This window comes from Leptodactylus fuscus, chromosome 6, assembly GCF_031893055.1.
Source record: "Leptodactylus fuscus isolate aLepFus1 chromosome 6, aLepFus1.hap2, whole genome shotgun sequence".
NCBI lineage: Eukaryota > Metazoa > Chordata > Amphibia > Anura > Leptodactylidae > Leptodactylus > Leptodactylus fuscus.
Window position 1 is genome coordinate 181,115,284 of NC_134270.1, and position 23,509 is coordinate 181,138,792.

Sequence of the window (23,509 nt, forward strand, 5' to 3'; positions counted from 1 at the left end):
CAACCTCATCCAATGCATTATTAAGGGTTTCATTATAGTGACTGTTGGCCAGATTGGGACAGGAGATTGAGGAGATAGGGGACAGAGAGGACTGTAGAGTATCTGAGAGGTGCTGGGTGCAGATAGCACGCAAATTCCTATATGTGTGATGGGTAGGGGTATCTTGTGAAGGGGAGAGAGCACTGATGGTGAGAGATAGAAGGTTATGATCAGAGAGCGGCAGAGAAGAGTTAGAAAATTTAGAGACTGTGAGGAGTCAATGGAAGACAAGAAAAAAAAATAAATGTTGTAGCTCTTGGAAGGCAGGGAGTCAAAAACAAAAATTGAAGAATGGCAGCACAGGAAGAGGATAAAAAAAACTTCATTTTTTTAATGGAGGTCCTCTGGGGTCCCCTTTCAGCCTTTTTAGTAATGTTGGAAATTGGACCTCGGGGGTCACATGGAGTACGCCAAAGTGTTATGACCTCAGCACATCCCACATGAACCATTTGACCAAAACAGAGGCCTCTGTGGTGATTTCAAGGTGAGTGATGTTATCCAGTAGGGTGGAAAAGGACCCAAAGGGATATAATTTATGAGATTAAATTTTTATAAATATTCAGGTTTTGTAATAAATTATTGTACAGAAATTATTCATTTTTTCTAATTCCATTTCTTTTCACATTAATGATAGATGTATCGCAATGTTTATAGATTTGCAAAATAATCTTAAAGGAGTTCCCCACAAACGGAACAATAGCAGTCTCCAATGACTCGGAAATCCTCTCCCGTGCACAGGTCCTTACCCCCCTCGTCTAGGGGCAAAGCCATAACAGAAAAAACATAAAAAGTTCCAGCAATTCAGGAGTATTCCGGTAATATATTGAAGTTTAGCTTTTAATAGTTCCATAGGAAAAAAACTAAGGTTGCGTGCAAACAACCAAAATGATGCGTTTCGGAACATGAACAGGAAAATGCTGCCGTTATATTGTGTGGAGAGGTCTCAGCCCTCTGGGTAGCCCAATGTATATAGGTGGAGTCATCATTAGATAATGTCCTCGAGGAAATAGTGACATCTGACATTTGACATCTATTGTTAGCTGCAGAGTTATGTAGAAATTGAGATGTTGGTATGGACCAGCTTTAGGCAAAATATGTATCTCTAGTTATACCTCTCTGTCTACCCTGTAAGGTGTGGCAGATTCCATTTCTTCATCTGTTACATCTTATATACAGTCTTATGAAAAAGTTTGTGCCCCCCTATTAATCTTAATCATTGTTAGTTGTAAATATTTTGGTGTTTGCCATGTCAGTCTGATCTATCTAATAACTGATGGACACAGTAATATTTCAGGATTGAAATGAGGTTTATTGTACTAACAGAAAATGTGCAATATGCATTACACCAAAATTTGACCGGTGCAAAAGTCTGGGCACCTCAACAGAAAAGTGCCAGTAATATTTAGTAGATCCTCCTTTTGCCTCTAGTCGCTTCCTGGAGCTGTTAATCAGTTCCTGGATCCTGGATGAAGGGATTTTGGACCGTTCCTCCTTACAAAACAATTCGCGTTCAGTTAAGTTTGATGGTGGCCGAGCATGGACAGCCCGCTCTCAAATGACCTGAAAACAAAGATTGTTCAACATAGTTGTTCAGGGGAAGGACACAAAACGTTGTCTCAGAGATTTAACCTGTCAGTTTCCACTGTGAGGAACATAGTAAGGAAATGGAAGACCACAGGGACAGTTCTTGTTAAGCCCAGAAGTGGCAGGCCAAGAAAAATATCAGAAAGGCAGAGAAGAAGAATGGTGAGAACAGTCAAGGACAATCCACAGACCACCTCCAAAGAGCTGCAGCATCATCTTGCTGCAGATGGTGTCACTGTGCATCGGTCAACTATACAGCGCACTTTGCACAAGGAGAGGCTGTATGGGAGAGTGATGAGAAAGAAGCCGTTTCTGCACGTACGCCACAAATAGAGTTGCCTGAGGTATGAAAAAGCACATTTGGACAAGGCAGCTTCATTTTGGAAGAAGGTCCTGTGGACTGATGAAACAAAGGTTGAGTTGTTTGGTCATACAAAAAGGCGTTGTTCATGGCGTCCAAAAAAACAGCATTCCAAGAAAAACACTTGCTACCCACTGTAAGATTTGGTGGAGGTTCCATCATGCTTTGGGGCTGTGTGGCCAATGCCGGCATCGGGAATCTTGGTAAAGTTGAGGGTCGCATGGATTCCACTCAGTATCAGCAGATTCTTGAGAATAATGTTCAAGAGTCAGTGACGAAGTTGAAGTTACGCCGGGGATGGATATTTCAGCAAGACAATGATCCAAAACACGGCTCCAAATCGACTCAGGCATTCATGCAGAGGAACAATGACAATGTTCTGGAATGGCCATCGCAGTCCCCAGACCTGAATATCACTGAACATCTGTGGGATGATTGGAAGCGGGCTGTCCATGCTCGGCCACCATCAAACTGAACTGAACGCGAATTGTAAAGAGGAATGGTCCAAAATCCCTTCATCCAGGATCCAGGAACTGATTAACAGCTACAGGAAGCGACTAGAGGCAAAAGGAGGAGCTACTAAATATTAATGTCACTTTTCTGTTGAGGTGCCCAGACTTCTGCACCGGTCACATTTTGGTTTAATGCATATTGCACATTCTCTGTTAGTACAATAAACCTCATTCCAATCCTGAAATGTTACTGTGTCCATCAGTTATTAGATAGATCAGACTGACATGGCAAACACCAAAATATTTACAACTAACAATTATAAAAGATTAATAGGGGGGCACAAACTTTTTCATAGGACTGTACTTCTATTGTTGCTCTATATACTGTATATGTACTACAGGGATCTCCCACCTAGATTGCAGACACTAAACCAACAGCAGGTCCTTGTCAATCTTTCCATGGTCGGGATAAAATATCTTTAGGCGGCCACTTTTATTGAAGATACATAAATCGATCAATCAATCTATTTACTGTCTTTTCTTCAGAGTCGATGGAGCTAGATCCTGGAACACTAGCAGGGAGCAGCCATTATATGAGAGGTCTGCTCGATCTCCAGCGGCCCGTAGCAGCTCCGTAGTGTGGGAGGATGAGAGCAAGGCACATACTACGTCTCTCGGAGGCTCATCAGGACCCGGCTTCGGCCGGACAGCCCGGTGGATCTGCTCAACAGCCATTGTAGCAGCAGCTTGGTCCCCTACCAGCGAGATCATGATCTCCGGCAGGGAGTCCTGAGCGTAACTCTCCGGCAGGCCCCTTATCCGCAGATTTCGTCTTCGGTTCCTGTTCTCCAGATCTTCCATGACGAGGTAAGTATTGTTTAAATGGGTCGTATGGGAGTCTGGCCAGTCAATTACGGAGGTGGAAGTTTTCATCAGCTCATTTTGTTCACTTTCCAGGTTGTCTACCCTGCGGACCGTGGCTTGGAGTCAACGAATTCCGCTACTAAAGGGGCTACAGCCTGGGTAAGTACCTTGCGAAGGTAACTTTTGGAGATCGGGGCAGGGTTGTGATCTACCTGGGAGCTTTCCCCGTCTGAATCCATGGCTGTGTCACCAATAGAGGAGGAATCATCGGCCGCCATCTTGGGTGCTGGGGGAGGTGGATTAAAAAGTTGTTTTTTCAGATACTTATGCATCACTGCTTGGTGAGGGAGTAATCCCCTTGTTTCTTGAGAGTCAGTAGGTTTGTCGCGCCCAATTTTGACCATTTTCTGTAGGTAGAAACGCTAATATCTGGCAAAAAATGTGACACTAGTAATGGAGCAAGTAGATCAAGCGTCCATCACTGTCCGTGGTTAGGCTCCACCACCCAATCAATTTACTGTCTATTCCATACTCTCACTGAATTTGTGTAAACCCTTTACTCGAAACGTGACTCATATACTTCTCTAGGTACTAATCACCCAGGGGATAGAGGTTACAATGCTAACGCTGACATCCAAGGCCATCCACAACATGTCCTCTCCCTACATCCCTGACCTAATCTCCTGTTACCTACCCACATGTATTCTGCAGTCCTCCCACGACTTTCTTCTTCACTCTGCTCTACCCTCTATACAACTGAAAAAAAATAAAATAAGGTCCAAGTAGAAGATGGAGGCTGAAGAGTCTTCAGGCGGCACAGTGGACGCCCCCTGTGCTGTCTGGAGACTTATTTGCATCCTGGAAAAACCGGTTTATCAACGGAACGGCAGAAATATAAAGGTAGGGGATGAATAACCTTTCTTAAGGCTATTCTGACATGATATTATCGGAAAAAGGGATTCTAATGATGGAATCCCTTTAATTTAAAGAAATGACAGATCGGACCTCAAATGTAACCCCATAGGGGCTCTGGTTACTAGTTCACATATCCAGTATGTCTCTCTTTACAAGAGCTTTCTTCACCAGTCACCACCTCTTAGAGGTTTTCTTACTTGTTCATTTGCTCTGAGTTTAACTTCCCATTATGCTAGTGGAGGAAATGTCTGGAGGCTCCTGAGGGTTTGGCTGGAAGACTGTTGATAGTACTTGAAATAGTCTCCGATATTCTCTTTTGCAATTACCGGATTGTACATCCATCATATTGCAAATTCCATGTATAACAACTAATCTGGTAAGCCACATATTTAGAGTTGCAGTTTAATGGATATTCGTTTTATAAGGTTTCATGGCTGACATATTGGTGAACTCTTGATTTTGCCACATACTGGACTATGTGACACCTTGTCTCCCCACATTTATAAAAAACCTTTTGTGCCTAGCCAAATCTGTTGACTGCAATAGTCAACATCAATAGGCAAGATCATTATTTTGATACAATGTAGGTAACAAGGTTGTCCCTAATGGTTTCCCTTTCCTGGCCATACAATGAGAACCTTGTTCCAAGATGTTATGTAGGGTGTCATCTTGATATAATATTGGCAAGTTTCTTTGTACTCTTGTAATCACGTCATTATAATTCTGGCTCTAATACTGGTATCTTTTTGTTACTAGTAGACTCCAATAAAGTATTTCTGTTTTTATTTTGAACCAATTTACTGTCTGAGTCCAAGGACCACCTAGGGAAGCCCCTCTATAAGTCTGAGACATGTGACATCCTAAAAGTTTACAGTCTTGCCATTAGAATTGTCTGAACTTGAGATGAACATTGTTGCTATTCCTATAATCAACAAAAAGTGGTATGGCGGCCACACCACCTGACCAAACTATAGGCAGGACATGGATGTAGTGGCCACACCAACTGACCGAACTATAGGCAGGACATCGATGTAGTGGCCATACCAATGAAGACTCAAAGTTAACACATTAGTTTCTCCAAAATAAATACTTCCTCTCACCCTGCCGTGACAAGGTTTGCCAAGGAAGGAGAGAACCGTTCCCCCAAAGGAATAGGATCACGGAATGAAAACATTTGTACGTGGGTTGATCAACTGTTACAACACCAAGTAACCCGGGACCCAGGTTATATTAGGGACAGTAAAGAAATATTGAGGGGGCAACACGGTGGCTCTGAAGTCTTGCAGCACTGGAGTCCTGGGTTCAAATCCCGCCAGGAAAAAATGTAAATTATGAAAAATAAAGAAAAAATAAAAATAAGAGTAAAGAAATATTGAGAATTTTTAACACTTTTAATTGGGAAAAGAATTATACATGTCTCCCGTGCGACGAAACAGATGAAGTAAAGGAATCTGCCACACCTTACAGGGTGGATAGAGAAGTATAACTATAGATACATATTTTTAAAAATAAAAATCTAAAATTCAGCCTTAAGCTTTTGCATACCAACATCTGAACTTCTACATAACTCTGCAGCTAACCTAATATTTCATAAGTCAGCACATTCACTATTTCCACGACGACATTATCTCATGATGACTCCACCTTCATATAGTGTGATATCCAGAGGACTCTGCGGCTGCAACCTCTCCACAAAATGTAACTCCAGCACGTTCCTATTTCCTCTTAGAACCGCGGCACGTCACTTATTTGCCCAGTTATAGGACCAAAACTGACCAAATAACTCCAGTGTGAACTCAACGTTACATATCAATGTTAGTGCCAGATATAAACAACGTGCAGAGGCTCAAGATCCTACAGTAGCATGTAAGAGCGCACTCTTTTTACACCACTTCTACTGATTCCACACAAATGTCTACAGAACCTGTTCTAGTCAATGCTTATACAAGTAGAGCCCCCCTAACAGAGGGCGTCATAGTGACATGGTGACATAGTGTGGAGGTAGCAGCAGTATGAGGAGGCCACAGAGTGGCAAGGTGATATAATGTGCAGGTAGCAGCGGCCGTAGGAGGCCATGCAGTGACCCAGTGGCAGAATGTGGGGTTTGCAACAGCCTGAGGAGGTCATGCATTGACCCAGAAGCAGAGTGAGGAGTCGGCAGAAGCGTGAGGAGGCAACAGAGTGGCAAATTGATATAATGTGGAGGTAGTAGAAGCCATAAAAGGTCTTACAGTGCCCAGTGACAAAGTGGGGAGGTGGCAGCAGTGTGAAGAGGCCATACAGTGCCTGTTGACATAATGTGGAGGAAGCAGCAGCCTTAAGTGTCCATAGATTTCCCAGTGAAAGAGTGTGGAGGTGGCGGTAGCGTGAGTAGGCCACAAAGTGGCAAAGTGATATACAGTAATGTGGAGGTATCAGCAGCCTTAGGAGGCAATAGAGTAACCCGGTGACAGAGTAGGGAGGTAGGTGGCACAAACAGTAACAGTAGTCGCAGATGTGTGGCATCAGATGGATGGCAGCATCAGAATAGTGGCTGAGACAAGTAGCCAGGAGAAGACAGACTCTTGTATCAAGGTTTGAGTGAGGCAGCATGGATCGTTTAATCTGATGCATCAGGCATTGGTGGGTGGAAATCTTACCTGATCCATGCCTGATTCATCTTCGCAAAGGAGAGTCTCTTCAAATTATGGATAGGTGAGTTTTTAGGGTAACTATAGCCTACACAGCAATAAACATCTGATGCCACACTACTGGCCAGGCAGGACTGATTTTCCAGGGCAAACTTGGCCAGTTACAGCCACAAATCCATATTGCTGCCCAGTAGTCCAGAGGATCTTCCACAATGGGTGCCGGAGTGCACCACTATGCCAGTCAAGAAAGCTGCTCTTCAGCGACTCTAGGCTTGGGCTTTAACTGATGGAGCCAATATTGCTCCTTTGACCCTCAACCTACCCTTCCCCACAGCTGCCATGGCAGTGCAAGGTGAGCACTCAGGGCCCCCAACACTCTACACTAACTGACTGCTACTGCCACTGCCTCTTTGAACCCCTGCACCACTGCTTTCTGGGTAGGTAGGCTGTTGCAATGTGTGTGTCTACCCTGGGCATATTTGGCTCCCGACCTTCCACTACTGCCACCCTGTTGACTCCTCAATGGTCTCTGAGCCAGGAGCCTGAGCGCTCACAACACCAGCTCTCACCCCACTCTCCTCATCACTACTTGCCCACCTATCGGAGGAAGCGCGGGTTTCTCCTCCAGATCTTGGTTGGGCAGTAGCTTCTGACTGTCTTATAGTAGCTCATCCTCACTGTATAGCGGATCTGAGCACACAGCATAGAGTACTTCTCTAGATGAGGGAATAGAAAAAGACAGAGGCAGGTTTAGGACACATGAGGGTAGAGGGTCTGCCTGACGAACCCACCGACTCTTGATTGTGGGAATCTGATTTGACTTGGGATAAAGTGGATGACTGAGTCAACCAATCTAGAACTGTTGGGTTGCTTGTCAAGATACGACCACTACTTGTCACTGGGAGCTCAGGCCTCTGTTAGTGAAACCTGCTACCACACCCACTTACTCTGCTGTGAACTGTGCCTGCACCAGCAACATTTAGGCCTGTGTCCCTCCCCTGTTCAGGGCCTGTCGCTTCTCTGTCTGATATACTGTTAGATAAAAAAATGTAATTGAAAAGAAATTAATACAGGGCAAAAAGGCCTGTGATGTTCTACTTTGAAGAGAACTGCGAATAAGCCTCTTATTTCTCTCCCGTTTAATGAACACCTATAAAAAGAGGTGAGATAAAAGCAGAAATTACTGGATAAGAATTATGATAATTTTTTTTGCCAGTATTGTAGTACAAAATGTCCTGTAATTTTATACTTTGGAGAAAATGGCGAATATGCCCCTTATCTGTTTCCGCACTAATAAACATCTTTAAATACTTGATAATATAACCACTAATTGCAGCAATTAGTGGATAAGAATTACTCATTTTTGCCACGACTGTACTGAAAAATGGCCTGTAATTTTATTCTTTGAAAACAACAGCGAATAAGCGAACAAGCCCTTAAAAAGGCGTTATAGCAGTTAACTGCAGGTATTAGTGGAGGATAATTCACTATTTTTTGCTGTTATGTACTGTAAAAGGCTTGTTGTGTTCCACCTTGTACACAGGTATGAGTAATGAGCAGCAGGATATCGGCAGTGAGTGCTGCAATGTGTATTAAGTTTCTTTCTTATAATGATGCTGCAACCGCCCAAAATTCTTCTTCGATTTCCTCCTTATACTTTCCCTTCACTAGCAAAGTTCTTTCCCTAAACTTGAATCCGTTTTCTATCACTGTCCCGAGCTCCTGCTGATGTCTGTCCCTGCAGTAGAGCCATGCAGGTATTCTATAGAATGCCCGGCGTCTTTAGGCAATTTATGAAATGGGAGAATCGTTCTGTACTTTGCCTAGACCTTCTATAGAATGCCGAATGCTAGTTAGGCAAAGTATGAAATACCACACCCAAACAATCTCCATGAAGTGCGTAAAATGAAATAACTGGGAGTCTGTGATGTCATACTGGATAGTAGTACTAACTCCTTCTTTAACAGGAAAAATGAGTGTTTATTTTTGTTTCCTACAATCATCACATCGTAGCAATTCAGCAACCAATAGTCCCTGGGTTCCTTCTTAGTAGTCATTTTGACTTTTTGGACATCACTGATTAACTTCTGGTAAGTAGTTTGGCTTAAGCAAATACTGTTTTTGGCAGTGTTTCCTCTAATTTTGGACAGTTCCTCATCGAATCGTTGTTTCATGTCCTTCTCCAACACTCCAGCTTGTTCTTTCTCCGCTTCCCACATTTTCATTCACGAACAAAACCGAACTAATTGGAGTTTCAAATGCCTGAGGCAATGACAGAGCAGAGAAGACCGTCAGATATCATGCTAGAAGCGAAGCACGCGCGCTAGAGAGAGAGATCATCAGAGATGCTGCTGAACAAGGTGTAAGCCTGAGTCAACGGTAGAGAGAGATCATCGTATCGTGTGTACGCAGAAGCTTCTTCATGCTAGAAGAGAAGCGCGATCATCATCAGAGATGATGATGATGATGCTATTGCTGCTGCTACTAGTAATGTCTTGCCGAGGAGCCGAACGAAGGTCATCTATTAGTTCATGCTAGAAGCGAAGCGCTAGTGCTAGTGTCTTGCCAAGGACACAAAGAAGCGAAGTGAGAACGAAGGTCGCCTATCATTTCATACTTAGCCAGCTTCTCGTTCGGCATTGTATAGAATGCCTAGGCAATTCATTGCCGGCTAGTTTAGGCATTCTATATAATGCTGGATTTCATACATTGCCGGTTTCGATGCTATCTATATATACTGTATATTAGGATCAGTTGCGGTTCTGTATATATTTTGTGTTCTTGGCTTTCATGAATGATTCTCCCTAATAAGATTCATTTACTTATCTTTCGATCACTATAAAGGTCTTATTTATTATCCCGGCCATGGAAAGGTTCACAAGGACCTGCTGTTGGTTTAGTGTCTGCAATCTTGATGGCAGGATCTCTTTATTACATGTACAGTATAGAGCAACAAGATAAGTACATGAGAAGTAACAGATATAGTAAAGGGATTCCCCGCACCTTGCAGGGTGGATACAGATGTATAAATATAGATACATATTTTTTTGATGCTAAATTTTGCCTAAAGCTGGCCCATACCAACACCTCCACTTCTACATAACTCTGCAGCTAACAGAAGATATCATACGTCAGCACAGTCACTATTCTATGAATCATCTAATGATGACCCCTCCTCCATATTTTGGGCTACCCCGAGGGCTCGGCTGCTGCGACCTCTCCCCACAATATAACTGCGGCACGTTCCTGTTTGGTCAGACATTCTTACACACCAGCTGCTAATATGAAGGACCTCACTGGACTTGCTTGTCTATTACTGGCCCTGGTTCACCCTGGTGAGTTCTCCTTATGGTTTCTTATAAATCTAAAATATATTCTGGATTTTACCTCCAAAAATGTTTTTCGTTTGTTTTATTTTTGATTCTTGTATGTTAGTCCTGTGCGTGTTACACAATATCTTCTCTCCTCGTGACCTCTGGAGTCATCTCTAAGAGAGCAATTATCACTATTTTAATACCCTACGGGGTTAAAGAAATATAATTTTTTTTGGCTTAGAAAATAAATTTTGTTTTTGTCTATTTCATCCATTTTGTGGCTGGTGAGGTCCAAGTAAATTTAAAAAAAATTCAGAAGCCGAGTCTTAGTACATGTTAGTTTAGCTGACTTTTTATTTGTCGGACTATTTACAGGATTCTGTCGCCAATATAACTTTTTATTATATTTCACTTACTGTTTTTTATATAAACATAATATACATATACATTTTAATATATATTTTTCAGTGTATCATTTGTGGGCTCTGTTTCCTCCCCTCTTTCCCTTGCTGTTGGGGTTCCTCAGGGCTCGGTCCTAGGCCCCCTGCTCTTTTCTCTCTACACAGCCCCCATTGGACAAACCATCGCCAGATTTGGCTTCGGTACCATTTTTATACTCATAACACCCAATTATACACATCTTCCCGTGACATCACCCCTGCACTCATACAGAACACCAGTGACTGTCTCTCTGCTGTCTCTAATATCATGTCCTCGCTCTATCTGACACTAAATCTCTCTAAGACTGAACTACTACTGTTTCCACCATCTAATAGATCTGTCCCTGATATATCCATTGCAGTCTACGGCCTTATTGCCTGCTGACTCAGGGTTGTGTTTGACTAGGACCTTTCCTTCACCCCTCATATTGAATCACTCACACGCTCATGTCACCTTCATGTTGAAAACATCTCCAGAATACACCCTTTCCTTACCAGAGATACAGTAAAGACAATTATCGTCTCTCTGATTCACTGTCACCTTGGCTACTGTAACTCCTTCCTAATCGGTCTTCCCCTCACTAAATTCTCCCCTCTACAATCTATTCTGAATGCAGTGGCCAGGCTCATCTATCAGGCCAGACGCTACAGCGATGCCTCCGGTCTGTGCCGGTCACTACAGCGAGGCCTCCGGTCTGTGCCGGTCACTACAGCGAGGCCTCCGGTCTGTGCTGGTCACTACAGCGAGGCCTCCGGTCTGTGTCGGTCACTACAGCGAGGCCTCTAGTCTGTGCCGGTCACTACAGCGAGGCCTCCGGTCTGTGCCGGTCACTACAGCGAGGCCTCCGGTCTGTGCCGGTCACTACAGCGAGGCCTCCGGTCTGTGCTGGTCACTACAGCGAGGCCTCCGGTCTGTGTCGGTCACTACAGCGAGGCCTCTAGTCTGTGCCGGTCACTACAGCGAGGCCTCCGGTCTGTGCATACTCATTACAGAATACAATATAACCTTCTCCCCTCCCCCACAAGGCTCTCCATAATGCCGCACCTCCCTACATCTCCTCTCTCTATCACACATCCTCTACTCTCCGTTCACTCAATGACCTAACACTTACATCCTCTATTATCAGAACCTCCCACACTCGTATACAAGACTTCTCCTGAGCTGCACCACTTCTCTGGAATGCTCTAACCCGGACAATCAGATTAACTCACAATTTCTACAGCTGGACATGGCGGTGCACAATGGAGTGATAGCCTTCCTTCTGCAAAATCCCTTTTACCTTGTACAAATTCCCCTCGTTACCAGCACCAAAGCAACCCCAGACCATCACATTCCCACCACCATGTTTGACAAATGGCCTCAGGCTCTTCCAGCATCTTCTCAGTTCTTCTGTGTGATCCAAACACCTCAGACTTCTATCCGTCTGTCCATAACACATTTTCCAATCTCCCTCTGTCCAATGTCTGTGTTCTTTTGCCCATATTAATCTTTCCCTTTTATTAGTCAGTCTCAGATTTGGCTTTTTCTTTGCCCCTCTGCCCTGAAGGCCGGGCATCCCGGAGTCACCTCCTCACTGTAGACGTTGACACTGGCATTTTGCGGGTCCTATGTAATGAAGCTGCCAGTTGAGGACCTGTGAGGCTTCAATTTCTCAAACTAGAGACTCTCATGTCCTTGTCTTGTTGCTCAGTTGTGCAGCGCAGCCTCACACTTCTCTTCCTACTCTGGTTAGAGCCTGTTTGTACCATCCTCTGAAGGGAGTAGTGCACACCCTTGTAGGAAATCTACAGTTTCTTGGCAATTTCTCACATGGAATAGCCTTCATTTCTAAGAACAAGAATAGACTGTTGAGTTTCTGGCTATTTTGAGAGACTTGGTACATATTATTAGATACACCACATTAGGTGTGCTGCAGGTGTAGGTACCCGGGGTCTTGTAGTCCTGATTAGACTTGGGGATCTTTATCTTGTCGGTAGTCAGTCTGCGTGGGCATGTTTTGCACCCTTTCTGTTCGTACGGAAACGTGCTTGCAATCTGTCATCATTTTGGTTAGCCATTATAAAAAGCATCAACTACTGAAGTCTCACAATTTTTATACTTCATAGAGCCCTGGAGTGAAGGCTGCTGGAATGGGTCTCTATACCCCTATGTAGACATTGCATTAAAACCCAGACATTTGCAGCTAGAAAAGTCATTTACATTAACAATGTAAAGAGGGGATCTCTGATTCATTTCTTGTTATCTGCATTGAAAAGAAAACTGGGCTTTTCTTTCAAACATAAGGAAATTTCTAAGTGACCCGAAACTTTTGAAAAGTAGTGTATGTATATTTATTTATTTATTTTTATATTTTCAGTAGTAATTTTCACTTTTAGGACTGTGATGGTTCTAGATACATGTAAGGGTCCATTTGTACGGAGGAAAATGGTGAGGAATTTCAGCGCTGAAAATAAGCCTCCCATTGTCTTCAATGGGTTCCTTTTTTCTGCTAGCGGAAGTCAATGGGAGGCTTTAGTCTTAGGCTGAGGCTGCACAATGTGAACACTCTGTGAAAAATACTGCAGAAAAAAACACAGAGGAAAAAAACACACACAATACACTTGGGGTTGTCACTGCTTTTCTGCAGCTTTTTTCATTCTCCCCTTACCTACCCCAGATATTCTATGTCCGCCGGTGAAATGATCAGGATGTGATGTACTGAAACAATGTTTCTGTAAAGTCTGACCTTAGTCTTAGAGGCCGTAATAACTAGAGATGAGCGAGTAGTATTCGATCGAGTAGGTATTCCATCGAATATTACGGTATTCGAATTACTCGTACTCGATCGAGTACCACTCGCTATTCGAATGGAAAAGTTCGATGCAGAACCAGCGTTGATTGGCTGAATGCTATACAGTTGGCCAATCAACGCTGGTTCTTCTCCTAACTTTAGAAGTCTTCTCCGTGCAGCTTCCCCGCGGCTCTGAATTCACTCTGCCAGGCATCGGGCCTGGGTAGAGCTGACTGCGCATGTCTGCTTGTAGTGTGGGCATGCGCAATCGGCTCTGCCCAGGCCTGATGCCTGGCAGAGTGAATTCAGAGCCAGAAGACGCCGCGGGGACGCTGCACGGAGAAGACTTCTCGGAGGATCCAGCCCGACCCTCACTCGTGGACTTCGTAAGTATAATTTGATCAAACGTTGCCTACCCCTGAAATGAGCATTTTCCTCCCATAGACTATAATGGGGTTCGATATTCGATTAGAGTAGTCGAATATTGAGGGGCTACTCGAAAAGAATATCGAACCTCGAACATTTTACTGTTCGCTCATCTCTAGTAATAATAACCACAGCAATTCGTATAGAAATGGTCTCAGTCATCTGACATCATGTTTGTAATGAAATATATGATTGTCTCCCCCTGCAGGTCAATGTCTGAGATGCACCCAATGTAGTAATGGGACAAGCCCTACTTGTACAGGACCCGCGGTGACCTGCTCAGGCTCCGATGTCTGTATCTCATCATTTTCACAATATTCTGTTTCAGGTAAAATATTGTGATTTTATCACCATTTTCTATAAGTCTCCAGATTATACTCATGGTATAACATCATCCTGGTACTTGTAGTGCGGGTCTCATGTGCAGGATACACTGACATTTTAGTTTCCTTCATTAGATGTAAGTTGTAGAAGAGAATAATGGGGGGAATTTATTCATGAAACTGCGGCAATAGTTTGGCTTTATTTGCACCAATAATCCGGTGTCCCTGCTTTACGTTACATTACGGAAAAGCACCAGAGCTGGCACGTCCATGTCACTGATGGGGCCCAATGACTCAGCCACATGAGGTCACAGAAGAGCACCCAAGCTCCAGAGGAGGAGGAGCTAGACACAGATCTCCAGTCACCACGAGGAGGCGCTAAAGAGGAGAGTAGAGATGGTATCTTCCTTTGAAGCTCCACCTATTTATTGAGACTATGCAGAGATGAAGCCTTTACAAAGGGGGGGAGGGGTCACTTCTAATGGCTTTATCTCTGGTGTTTTACCACCAAAAATAAATGATCCCATAGCAGTGAATACAACTCTACACTGTAATATTTTACTATATATTTTAATATAATAACATTTTGTTAAATTGCTGAAAGTATTTCAGTGTTTTCACTGTTTGGAATTTTTAAAATAAAACCTGTTTTTTTTTTTTTTTTCTTTCTTCTTGTTATTTTATTTATAAACATTCTTTTAATTTTATTATTTTGGTTAATATTTTTTATTTCAGGTATCAGATATACTGGCGTTTCCAAAGACTGTGGATCTCCCCGATACTGTGACGCCAGTTTCTCTTCTATCAGAGCGGATTATTTTGCCAGCTGCTGCAGGGAGAATTACTGCACCGCACCAGTGCCTGACCGTATGTGTATTGGTTTTATCTCTTATATATATAAAAATGCAAATTTTCTATGCACGACCAAACGACTAGATCTTCACCAAATTTGGCACACAGATATATCAGGTGTCTAGGAAGATTTTAGACCGTGTCTCAACTCAGACATACCGCTCCTCAGATACAGGATTCCCAAAACAATAACCTGAATTAGTCAATAACCTTCAAATCTTTCACTCATATTTTAACTGCCATACATACAGTCACTGCACATGCACAATCCAACACTGATATCCAAACTGAGATACACACATCAGAGGATTAGATACACAGCTCAGGCCACACCATCACACATCAGAGGATTAGATAAACAACTCAGCACACAACAGCACAATTCAGAGTATTAGATACATATCTCAGCACACACCAACACACATTAGAGGATTTTCTACCCAGCTTAGCACATACCAACACAAATCAGAGGATTAGATACACAGCTCAGCATACAGCATCACAGTATTTAACATATAAGGATTAGATACACAGCTCAGCACACACTATCACACATCAGAGGATTAGATACACAGCTCAGCACACACTATCACACATCAGAGGATTAGATACACAGCCCAGTACACACTAACACAGATCAGAGAATTAGATACACAGCTCAGCACACACTATCACACATCAGAGGATTAGATATACAGCTCAGCACACACTATCACACATCAGAGGATTAGATACACAGCTCAGCACACACTATCACACATCAGAGGATTAGATACACAGCTCTGCACACACTATCACACATCAGATGTCTAATTAGTTTACTGTGCACCTGTATGTTAATCACATGACCATGGGCTGATTTTCATGCAATAGCAGTAATCAGAATGAATGATAGCAAGAAGAGATCTAGAAAACCGTGAGGAAAGTATATTGAGAATTGAACAACTTTCTATAATACAAACAATAAAATGTATTGCTCAGTATTGGTATGAATGTGGAGAACTCTGTTAACCTATTTTTTTTAAGAATAAAACAGGCTCTAAAGTTCTCCCTAGCAGCACTAAGCAAGCTAAGATCATATCTGCACTGTTGTCTCCCTGGGGAATTCTGTTGAATTGTCCACCTGAAAATCAGGGGAGGAAAATGTTCAGCCCAAAGGGGTTTGTGCTTCACCATTATTAACAAACTGTGGCTTTTATGCCACATGATTAGAGATGAGCGAACAGTGAAATATTCCATGTTCGTTATTCATTTTGAATAGCCCTTCAATATTGGACTATTCGAACGAATATCAAACCCCATTATAGTCTATGGGGAAAAATGCTTTGTTTCAGGGGAAGCCACACTTCGTCTCAGGAGAGTCACCAAGTCCACTATGATACCCCAGGAAATGATGCCAACACCCTGGAATGCAACTGGGACAGCAGGGGAAGCATGTCTGGGGGCATCTAACATGCCCAAGTACATGTATTATGCCACTATCTCGTCGGGATCCCTGTCAGCTTGTGATATGTGGGAGCTGACTTTTTCCCATAGGAATGCATTGACCAGTGTTGATTGGCCGAATACCATACAGAGTACAGCATTCTGCCAATCAACGCTGGTTCTGCCAGAGGAGGCAGAGTCTAAGATTGGTCCATTGTCCGATCTCAGATGTAGCGATGTCCAATCTCTGAGTGTGCGCTGAGCTCTGCTACACCAGAGATGCATCTCTGGTGTAGCAGAGCACAGCGCACACTCAGCTCTGCTACATCTCTGGTGTAGCAGAGCTCAGTACTCGGCCAGCTCTCCTACATTTTGGGTGTAGCAGAGCTCAGTGCACGGCCAGCTCTGATACACCTGTGCGCTCAACACTGCTACATCTGAGATTGGACCACAATGGAGAAAACCTTTCACTATCTCCTCCAACTCTTTACAGCCATTAATTAAAGATTATTTACTGCCTCCAACCCATTTGGCATTTCTTCTCTTCCCCCCAATATTCCCATTCTAACTCTGCCAGTATCAGTAGTGCAAAGAGTTGGAGATGGTGAAAGATTCTCTTTAGTACAAGGTGCAGGTTATTTGGCTAAAACCAGCCCTTCAGGCCCTCTATAGACCAAATGTATTGTCGGTATAAGGAGTCCGAGGAGATTTCTGTGTTACTTATTATAATTATCTATTTTATCTCTTTATTTGCAGTTCATGAAAATGGATTCCAGTGTTTTTCAATGGATTCTACTGTAAATAATATTGCAAGTGTTTTTCAATGTAAAGGAGATCAGAACAAATGTTTCAGTTCGACCACAGGTAATGACAAGAACCCTGTAAGTCAAGGGAGTAGAAATGTTCTCTGTGTCCTCTATTATAGAATTGGATTCTCAGTATCATCTGGCAGGGCTGCACCTTGTCATTCTATGTTCATTGTATATATAGGGCTGCAAGGGGTCCAGATCTTGTATGATGGCAATCTGATAGATATGAGAGAATCGGAACCATCCTAAACTTTACAAAATGTTCATGTTCATCCAAACACAAAACTTTTGGGGTTTGTCACCTGCAAACCGGAATTGAAAGTTATTCTCTGTGATCCCTTCAATAAAAAAAAAACAAAACTGAAGGTTGACTTTTCTGAACAAATCTTCAGAGGTTCTTCCATCTCGAGTCTTAGGCCGCCGGGGCCCCATGGGATAGAAATGCAGTGTTTTACAGCAGCTGTAAAGTGGATGGGATTCTTGCAAATCCCGTGCCCACTTCAAGGGAAAAAAACTGCAGCGCGGACATGCTGTGATTTCCAGAACCTGCACGGTTTAGGAAATCGCAGCATGTCAATTATATCTACGGAAATGTCAGCAGCTTCCCCATAGATATCAGAAAGTCCGCAGAGGAAAGCTCAGCAAAATTTATGTTTAAGATGCTGCGAGAAGAACTGCGATGCATTCCTGACATGGTTTTTCCCGAAGTGATTTATAGCTGTGGGTCATCCCATGGGGCCTTAGCCTAAAAGGGATTCTATCACTAGAATCCCTTTTTAAAGTAAGTACATTTAGTAATAGCCTTAAGACAGACTATTCTTCTCTTACCTTTATTATTCTGATCCGCATCCACGTTCTCTCAGCATTTGGGGCGTCCCCTGTGCTCCTTGGGTACTCTCCAGCGACAGCCACTGTCTTCTTCTTCACCTCCTTCTTCTTCTCGCGTTTTACTCTTCTCTTCGTTCCAAAGCGCTGACAGCGCATGTTTATCGGCCATTTTCCTGTGGCCGAACGAGATCAGCACCCTGGCCACGATTCTATTTCTGCCCACAGATTCCACATAAGGCCATGTGACTTCCCCTGGTGGCTTAACAAAAAGCTGCCGAACTATTGAGTAGGTGATTTTACCCCCAACACTCCGCACTGACTGCTACCACCACTGCCCCTGTGAACCCCTCACCACTATTTTTAGGGCAGGTAGGCGGTTGTGAAGTGGGTGGTCTAACCTGGGCACATTTGGCTCCCAAATGCTGTTTCATGTGCAAGCTGCAACCCTATTTCCCCGATAATGATGGACCGTTCGTTACCTGGCTTCCAATTGTGATCAGCTACATCATCATCCACTAATATCTGCAGGTCACTTATGTCTTCCTCAACGGTCTCTGAGCCAGGAGCCTGACCACTCGCAACTGCAGCTCCCATGCCACTCTCCTCATCACTACTTGTCTGCCCACCAGATCTTGGCTGGGCAGTGATTGTTGACTGTCCTGTAGTATCTAATCCTCAATGTATAATGGCTCTGAGCACACAGCATAGAAAATTCATCCAAGCTAAGGGAACAGAAAAAAACAGAGACAGGTTCAGTACAACTGAGGGTACAGGGACTGCTCCGGGGCCAGGCCAACAAAGGGTTGTGTCTGACAAACCCACCAACTCTTGGCTGGGGGTGTCTGATGTGACTTGGGAGGAAGTGGATCACTGAGTCATCCAGTCTACAATCGTTGCGTTGCTGGTCAACACTCAACCACTACTTGACAATCAAAGCTCCTGCCTCTGTAAGTGATTCCTGCTCCCAAAACCTCTTACTCTGCTGCAACCTGTAAAGATTAGTGGCTAAGAATCATTGATATTTGCCACTATTGTCTTGAGAAATGGCCTGTAGTTTTATACTGCAAAAAAACAGAAAATATGTCTATAATGTGTCTCCCCAATGATAAACACCTTTATGTAAGTGTTAGAACAGACGACTGCAGAGTTAACTGGATAGGAATTCAGTTTTCTTGGGCACAGTAGTAATAACGGCCTGTAATATTGTGCCTTGAATGAACAGAGAATAAGCCCCATATAAGAAATGTCTTGAAAAATTTGTGAGAACAGATGAGTACAGGTATTAGGGGATGATAATTCACTGTTTTTGCTGTAAAAGGCTTGTTGTGTTGCACCTTGTACACACAGATATGAGTAATGAGGAGCAGTATAGCAGCAGTGAGCGTTGCAATGTGCATTTAGATTCTTTCTGTTAATGACATTACAACCACCCCAAATTCTTCTTTGATTTCCTCCTTATACTTTCCCTTCACTAGCAATCCTCTTTCCCTGAACTTCTATCTGTTTTCTATCCCTGTCCCGAGCCCCTGCTGATGTCTGTCCCTGCAGTAAGAGCGATGTGAAATGATGGTACCTAAAACAGCCGCTGGCTTTTATAGGGCTGTGACATCATCGGGCTGGCTGGCTGCTGATTAGCTGCCCGCTTGATATGTGGATGACCCCAAGTTCCCAGTCCTTTGTCCTAACATGTGCAGCAGCCATTTTATTAAAAAATGTGATTTGAAGCATCAAAACGTGAGGAAATCCGGTTTCTTGGCGTATCAAAGATTCCACCTCTGCAGCTTTGATTTGCTCATCTGTAATAGTCAGCTATCTCCACTGGTCAGTCTGAAAGGAACTTGGTGGTCAAGTGTCTGACAAATGGTACAAGGATGTTCCTGACTTGATATGGCTGAAGCTTCCATAATGTGGGACATGACAGTACAAGCAGATCACATAACTAGATCATAACTAGGAATGGCAGGGAACTTTTGACATCCATTCAGACTCCAGGATATAATAATGAGAGGGGAGGATACAAACATAAAAAACACTGTTACTTACCTCTCCTGAGCTCCGGCGCACTCCTCGCTGATGTCAGCCATCTTCAATGATGGACCAGATGTCACTTGAGTCGGGGCTTGCGTCACAATGCATAAGGATGCAAGCCCGGCCCACGTGATGTCTGGGACGTGACACAAGTAGGCACCAAGCCTTCTGGAGCCAGGAGAGGTAAGTAACTGTGTTTTTTATGTTCCCTCACCTCTCCTAGCCTTCCGTTCATTACACTGAGAAATCCCAACCTGATGGAGGTGATAGGGACAATCTTTCGTCATTGGTCAGTATAACTCTATAGGAGACTTTAGCCTGTATATCCGGAGCTTTCCTTCTATTACATACAGCAGGTCACTTAATAATGTGTATTACTAATATATTCTTATTCCTTCACAGGAGGTGATACCCTACTGGGCTGCGCTAATGACAAGTCCTGTGCTGCATACTCAACCCAAGGAACAAGTTGCATAAATGCAGGAACACCATTTCCTCACATCAATAGTCACACTACTACAATCCCCGAGTGGTCATTTCCTCTCCTCAATAGTGCTGACACTGCTACGTGTTCTCGGGGTCTCTTGATTCTCTTGGGGATATTTTCTGTCTATGTATCTGATAGAATTGCACATTTTTATGCTTAAAATATAATAGAATCTCACATCAGTGCAATTTTTTTTTTTTAAACAGCGCCACTCTTGTGTGCCTGGTATTACATCTCAACAACATTCAAGGATGAACTGCAATACCAGAAACCGCCCATGGATAAGAGAGGCGCTGTTTTCCCTTTTTCTTTTTTTTAACTCTTAAAAAAATTTCCATTTAGCTTCTGGTCAGTATTTGGTTGTATATTTCTGCTTGGTTCTCTCTTTTGCTTTTGGTTTTGTGAGATTTCAGATCCTCTTACAGTTTTGTGCAGGGAAGAAGTGCTGAACTAGGAATTATTTTCTTACTAAACTAAAATTGATGGAAATAAAACATTTGAGCAATAAACAGAGATTTTAAAGTGTATCTTTAACTCTAAACTGGTCAAATATAAAGATGAGCAAATTGGTTTGGAATAAAACAGCTGCGGCCCAAACCATCCAAAAATTTTGGGTTATAAAAAACAGAACTTTGCAATTTAATTTGCACAAACCGGCTAAAATATTGTCAGGTGTGTGAAAAGAATGAAGAAGGCAGAGAAGAAGGATCACATGACACGGGACAGCCAATCAGGAAGGATGAAAGGTTACAGGTCACTGATGATTTTCTGTCTGACCCAGGCAGAAAGAGAAAGTGTCCAATTTGTGGAGGGAGATGAGAGAGATAGGAAATAATACACAGATAACACAGTGTGGGAGGATATGAGAGAGATAGGAAATAATACTCAGATAATACAGTGTGGGGGATTCTGGGTAAGTGTAATGTTAGGACTGGAGGAGAAGACTTTGATTTAATTGATAGAAGGATTGAGACAGGAGTCAGAGTCTGTCTGTCTGTCACACTGGTTCCTGCAAACAGGGGGCGCCACATAAAATCAAGAAGGAATCAGAAAATGGTCACATGATCTTTTAAATTCAGAAAGGACTTAAGTTGATGGAGAGAAGTAGAAATCCATCTGTCTGTCTGTCACACTGTTATACCAGTCAGTAGTACATGATGTGTATCAGTGCAGTGATAGAGAGAGATAGGAGTCCCTCTGTCTGTCACACTGTTAGACCAGTCAGTAGTACATGATGTGTATCAGTACAGTGATAGAGAGAGATAGGAGTCCCTCTGTCTGTCACACTGTTAGACCAGTCAGTAGTACATGATGTGTATCAGTACAGTGATAGAGAGAGATAGGAGTCCCTCTGTCTGTCACACTGTTATACCAGTCAGTAGTACATTATTATTAATTATTATTATTATTATTATTATTATTATTATTATTATTATTATTTATATAGCACCATTAATTCCATGGTGCTTTACATAGTACATGATGTCTGTTAGTGCAGTGATAGAGAGAGATAGGAGTCCCTCTGTCTGTCACACTGTTATACCAGTCAGTAGTACATGATGTGTATCAGTGCAGTGATAGAGAGAGATAGGAGTCCCTCTGTCTGTCTGTCACAGTGTTACACCAGTCAGTAGTACATGATGTGTATCAGTACAGTGATAGAGAGAGATAGGAGTCCCTCTGTCTGTCTGTCACACTGTTAGACCAGTCAGTAGTACATGATGTGTATCAGTGCAGTGATAGAGAGAGATAGGAGTCCCTCTGTCTGTCTGTCACACTGTTAGACCAGTCAGTAGTACATGATGTGTATCAGTGCAGTGATAGAGAGAGATAGGAGTCCCTCTGTCTGTCTGTCACACTGTTATACCAGTCAGTAGCACATGATGTGTATCAGTGCAGTGATAGAGAGTGATAGGAGTCCCTCTGTCTGTCTGTCTGTCACACTGTTATACCAGTCAGTAGTACATGATGTGTATCAGTGCAGTGATAGAGAGAGATAGGAGTCCCTCTGTCTGTCACACTGTTATACCAGTCAGTAGCACATGATGTGTATCAGTGCAGTGATAGAGAGAGATAGGAGTCCCTCTGTCTGTCTGTCACACTGTTATACCAGTCAGTAGTACATGATGTGTATCAGTGCAGTGATAGAGAGAGATAGGAGTCCCTCTGTCTGTCTGTCACATTGTTAGACCAGTCAGTAGTACATGATGTGTATCAGTACAGTGATAGAGAGAGATAGGAGTCCCTCTGTCTGTCACATTGTTATACCAGTCAGTAATACATGATGTGTATCAGTGTAGTGATAGAGAGAGATAGGAGTCCCTCTGTCTGTCACACTGTTAGGGTGCTTTCACATCACATTTTGTAGGTCCGCCTGACTGGCTCGTTCACATCTGTGCCCGTACTCCGTTCTGCAGGTTTCCGTTTTCTGCACAAAACAGGGACAGGAGACGGAAACCTTCTGGCATGTTTCTAGCCCATTCATTTGAATGGGCTTGAAAAGTCTCTGGCCATTTGCGCCAGTGAGCGTTTTATGTGCTCCGCGGCAAAACCGTTTTTTTTTAAACCGGACACAGAGTCGGACCTGCAATACTCTGTGTCTAGTTTAAAAAAAAAAAAAAAAAAATGGTTTTGCCGCGGAGTGCATCAAAGGCTCACCGCCACTCATGGCCGGACTCTGCATGCAGAAGACGGAAACCTTAAAACGGAGTTCAGGCGCTGGTGTGAACCCAGCGTCAGTCAGCAGACCCATTGACTCCAATGAAAAAAAAAAAAAAACTCCATTGTGGCTTGAAAATGTCCGTCTCCGTTATTTCTAATGGACAGAAAAGCGTCTACTACTACACTTTTCTGTCCTTTACCCACAACAGATCCGTGACGGACCGTTCTCCTTTTCCTTCACTTCTCTATGTACGCGGATGCCAGACACGATGCATCCTGTTATACAGTCCGTTTATGAGC

The 23,509-nt window shown here is 43.2% G+C and overlaps 1 long non-coding RNA gene across 1 annotated transcript; it reads left to right on the forward strand.

The window, feature by feature from the left end:
• Positions 1-10,074: 10,074 nt before the first annotated feature.
• On the forward strand, positions 10,075-14,889 carry LOC142209907 (uncharacterized). The gene is made up of 3 exons (XR_012716977.1): positions 10,075-10,180; positions 14,005-14,124; positions 14,855-14,889. It is a non-coding gene; the product is annotated as an uncharacterized LOC142209907 (long non-coding RNA).
• The last annotated feature ends 8,620 nt before the right edge of the window (positions 14,890-23,509 follow it).